Source organism: Gopherus flavomarginatus (genome assembly GCF_025201925.1).
Source record: "Gopherus flavomarginatus isolate rGopFla2 chromosome 11 unlocalized genomic scaffold, rGopFla2.mat.asm SUPER_11_unloc_1, whole genome shotgun sequence".
Taxonomy (NCBI): Eukaryota; Metazoa; Chordata; order Testudines; family Testudinidae; genus Gopherus; species Gopherus flavomarginatus.
The window spans coordinates 1,677,704-1,682,808 of NW_026114602.1; the positions used below are offsets into that span (position 1 = coordinate 1,677,704).

Below are 5,105 nucleotides of genomic sequence, written 5' to 3' on the forward strand. Positions count from 1 at the left end.
GATTGACAGATAGGACAAATACAAAATTTTTAGATTCATCCTGCTTTAAAAACATGGTTTTGGGGAAATGCTTGTTTTTTTTTGTATTCTGCTGAATCCCACAAACTCGTTAAAACTCTTGATGACCAAATGGCCCATGTTTTCTGGGATGGCCCTGGTTTTGAGGGTCCAGCTTGGCATCTCTGTTCATCACATTGAGAATTTGTCCTGACTTCCATATAACACAGGACCGTCTAAACTCAAAACCACATGTTGCTGAAGTCAGTTTGTGAAAGCTAGCGGCTGGCCCCCCCTAATAGTTTACAAGCGGCCACTGGGGAGGGGGGCAGTACACAGTACTGCTCACGGACACAGTAGCCTGAACTTTTAAACTGTCTTTTCCTTTCTGCCTCAAAGCAGAGAAATCTTGCTTCAAACCAGTTTTTACTGAACTGATAACAGAGTGCGGGGCTTAACAACCTACCAATCAAGTGTTAACATGCAAGGGTCTTTGTCTGAATGTGTATAAAAGGTTTGTGAAATCTGTGTAAGACAGAGTCTTTTGTATCAAGGTACAGGCTCTCCTTTTTTCTGCAGAATAAAGCATTTTTCCTTATCCCTGTCAGGCTGTTAATTGGCTCTCAGCTAGGCAGACCCGATATTTCGGTAACAAGTTCACACATCCCTAGTGCTCAGCTCCATCTCTCTCACTGCCTCCCTGCTGTACAGCACAGGAGCTGTACTATGTAGGTGATGTGCTATGCTGGCTGCCCACTCAGTGGGAAAGGATCTACATATTTGGGGTGGAGAGAAAAAAGGATGAGAGAGGATGACAACATTGGAAGCACGAAATAAGGGTCTGTGCTGGTGTCAGGCGAGTGAGGGAGACGTAGTTTAAATACATTTAGATTAAGGATTTTCAAATCTGTGGCATATGCCTGTTAAATTCCCATTAATTTTTTTAAATGGGGACTGAGTGTCCAAATCCTGCGCACATTTGAAAATCTCAGCCTAATCTAAATGGTGTTGGTAGTAGAAGACAGATAGTGGACACAGGAGAGTAAATTCACAGAAGAGTGGAAAGTAATTTTGGACCCAGCAATAAATAGACCATTGTTGATTAACTATCCGTAGCCTCAATTTTGTACAAGTCCGCATATATTACAGTGACTAAGAGCTTTAAAAATATCTGGGATTTTCAAAAAGTGCCTGAAGCAGCATGCCATCTAAAGCCCTTAAGTCTCCTGTGAAAATCCCAACCACAACCACTACTGACCTGGGTTGAATTCAGACCAGTGGATTACAGTTGAGAAAGCTCCATTTCCTCCTCAGTTCTACTACTGAACGTTTTTACAAAAAATACCCAACTCTTACACATCCATTCTAGTTTAATCCTGTTTTTAGTACAGACTTTCCTGGACATAACTTCGAAGAGTTTTTGTAATACAGATCAGAGACAGGCCAAAACTTTTAATCTTCAGGGCCCAAATTCTCTCTACAGTTGATGTTGGTGGAGAGAAAGATACATTTTCCTTGAAGGCTCATCTCAAAATCATCCCTGTAAAGATAAGGAATCTCAGATTTAAAGATGCAGAATGCAGCACACAGTTGCCTCTTGGAAAACTAGATAGCTTAACTGCAATAACTCCTCCCAGCTGAGGCCAGCATAGCTCCTACTGCTTCAGCTCAGGCAATCTTTCAGCTCACATTGTAAAATTACTGTCTGGTTACCATAGCCCACTGCCCAAAGTTTACAGAGAAATATGTACAGAACAGCTGGTTTTTTCAACCCCATTTCTTTCCCCAAAAGTCCAGTCCCTCTCTGCCTCTTTGAGTGTCTGACCCCGCAAAATTCAGATGTGCCAACGGATGACCAAACCCATCCAGGAGCACTCTGAGTGAAGAAAGGCCAAGTTTAATCTGCGATGACACAAAATCCCACTGCCCATGGCTCATGGCAGTAAGAGGAACGGTCATCACGGCCACTCTCCCTTAAATGAGCAGCTCTGAAAGCAACAGGATTCCCTAGAGAGATACACCATGAATTTCCCTAACGAGCAAACCTTTACTAAGTAGTTTCCTTACTAAAATCCTGCAGAAAGGAGTTCCTATCCATGTATGCAGAAAGATACGGCTTTCTGAAGGCATCTGCAGCTTCAGGTAATGAAAGACAGCCTGGCAATGTTTGGAAGACCAATTCAGAGACTGTTTGTCACTGAATGAGGAATGCATGGTATATGCTATGCCAGACATTTGTTAACTGCTAGGTCTGCCATAGTACCTCTTTCTCGTCCCATACCTGCCCCCATGGTGACATTGGCCTGAGGTACCAGTATGAGGCCATGCTAAGCAACTGGATAGATACGAACTTCCAGCAGTACTTATATCTGTGATTCCTATAAGGGACCCAGGGTGAGGAGGGAGAGGAGAAAACCATCCAATTTTGTTTTTAGAGTTCCTGCCCCTATAGATACAAGGAGGAAATATTTCCAAGTCAATGGAGAGAGAGAGAGAGAAGGGAAGAAAAAAAAAAGGCTATCAACTACATGGAAAACTTTTCCTTGCATCTATACTCCTTCATTTGCACAAAAACCAGAACCAAGTTTCTGAAGAGTTTGCATGGATCTGCTACTTATTCTCCTCACTGTTGGGGACTTATGGTTGCATTGGAGATCATTAGAACATCAGCTTTCTCCCAAATCAGACCTCAGCTGCAGGTGTTTGTTTCATTAGTCTGCTCAGGGCATATGTGTAATCAGGGTATTCAGGTGAAACACGGACTGAACATGCAGTTCATCACAGCAGACTCCTCCTAGTCCTACAAGTGGCAATGTGACTGCCCCTCCCACACACAAACCACCATCCAGGACTCTGAAGTGGTTGAGAATTCTAGCTGCTTCCTCACCCAACTGCCTCGTGTTCCAACATGGGCTCCCGAGCTTCCCAACTCCACCTGCAAGAAGACGACAGAGAAAATCCCCACATGCATAAACAGGTACTAGCCAGTAGAAGCAGGGAGGTGATTTCACCCATGTATATGGCACTGATGAGTCTGACACTGGATTATCGCATCCAGTTCTGGTGTCCAAATTTTAATAAGGACACTGAAAAATTAAAGATGGATGCCTTTCTAGGAGGGATGCGTTACTCAAATACAATCAGCGGGATCGCTAGGTGAAGTTCTGTGGCTGGTATTAAACTGGAACTCAGACTAGGCAATCCAATGGTTCCATCTGGCCTACAAAGATCTGGCTTTTCAATAAGGCCATACGAGCAGCTTCTAAGGGCACAGCAGTTTCAGCCAGGGAAATGGCACAGTGAAGTTGCCTGGAGACGCAGTGAGATGAGAAGGGCTAGTGCAGGGAACTATTTAAAAGCAGCATGCAGGGACAGGAGGGATAATGGTTGAATTTTAGAAATGGGAAGGAGTCAGGGAGTCTCAGAGGGGATTACTAGGTAACTTTCTATGCTCCCTATGATGCAGGGAGTCAGTCTATCTAGTCATAATGGTTCCTCCTGGCCTTAAACCTTAACCACATCTACTAGATTTCATTGCAGGCCCAAAATGGGAGAGGGAGTTAATGCGCCTCTCCATCCGCAATGCAGTGGGGTCTGCTCAGGGCACGTGTCAACAGGTGAAAGATGGATTGAATATACTCATGGCAGACTCCACCCACGCCCTCAAGCCCAGCTGTGACACTACCAGTGGCAAAGCACAGAAGGGTCTCATGGGTCTGAGAAGAAATGTCTTGTGGGCCGGGTCTCCAATCAACACCCACCGTCAAGATAGTTGTGTGGTTAAGGCTCTGGACTGGGACATCTGGGCTCAGTTTTCAGCTCTGCCACAGGCTCCCTGGGTGACCTCTAAGTCCTTTTAAATCTCTGGTTTGGGTGCCTAACTTCACTGGGCTCCTTTGAAAAATCTCAGCCTTCAGCTCTCATCTGTAATGCTGATACTTTATGTCTTCCATCCTTTATAACCTAAGCAGCCAAAGCTAACAAAAAATCTTTGGGACAGGGATGGTCTCTAAGTGACTCTACAACCTCCAGCACTGTAAGGCCTCTAGGCAACTACTAATAAAACAGTGGATGGGCCCATCAAGTCAAGCATCCTGCTTCCATAAAGTGACCAGACAGCAAGTGTGAAAAATCAGGACGGGGTGGGAGGGTAACAGGAGCCTATATAAGAAAAAGACCCAAAAATTGTGACTATCCCTATAAAAATCAGGATATCTGGTCACCCTATACCTCCAGCAATACACCTCTGGCTACTCCCCACTGCCCCTCACAGAGATCAGAGCAAGCCCTGAAAGCACCGGAGCTGATTATCCTTAACTCAGCTCATGTAGGCTGTAAAACCACTCAGTCCCTTCTCTTTAAGGCCCTACTCAGCAGGATACTCTTACCCCCTACTGTCCTGTGTGCTCAGGTCCAGGATGTTTCATTTCAGCCCATTTTCAAGATTCAGTTGCTTCATTTGTCCACTTCAGCCCCAATCATTTTGTGGGGTTGGGGAGTCAGTCTCCAGCCTCTCCACCATCTGAAACAGGAAAAGAAACATTCATAAGACCATGACCCACAAACCCTTTTCCTCTGCCCTGCTGCTGCAGCTATACCAGAGATCAGAGTTGCTTCTGGACCCATCTAAACCCAAATTCCCCAGCACACCACAGGCTAGTTCTACCTGGGCATAGCTAGGCAGGAAGAGCTAACACTATACAAGGAGGGAACGACAGCAGGACTAAAATGAAGTCACTTCTAGGGTGGAGAGAGACAGCCAGAGCAAAGTGCAACAGGAGAAGGGGGAGGAATATTTTAGCACAACGGTTCTCAACTGGGGGCCCGCGGCTGGTCCATGAAGCAGGGCTCGCATTGGGCTGGCTGGCGCTGTGATAAAGGAAGTTGGGCGAGAGCTCCCTTTTATGGACATCCATCCATCCAGCAGCTATAACATCCCTCTTAGTCGCTGTTCTCTAATTGCGCTACCTGTAAAGCAGGGATGGGCAAACTTTTTGGCTTGAGAGCCGAATCCGATTTCCAAAATTGTATGGAGGGCTGGTAAGGGGGGGAGGAGGGAGGCTGTGCCTCCCAAACAGCCAGGCATGGCCTGGCCTGCCCCGCCCCAT

General features: G+C 45.8%; 2 non-coding genes across 2 annotated transcripts; both read right to left on the minus strand.

Annotated features, from left to right (window-relative positions):
- Positions 1-1,811: 1,811 nt before the first annotated feature.
- On the minus strand, positions 1,812-1,958 carry LOC127040941 (small nucleolar RNA SNORA79). Its single transcript, XR_007771549.1, has one exon. It is a non-coding gene; the product is annotated as a small nucleolar RNA SNORA79 (small nucleolar RNA).
- Positions 1,959-2,710: 752 nt separating this feature from the next.
- Positions 2,711-2,787, minus strand: LOC127040942 (small nucleolar RNA SNORD126). The gene has a single exon (XR_007771550.1). It is a non-coding gene; the product is annotated as a small nucleolar RNA SNORD126 (small nucleolar RNA).
- Positions 2,788-5,105: the final 2,318 nt, after the last annotated feature.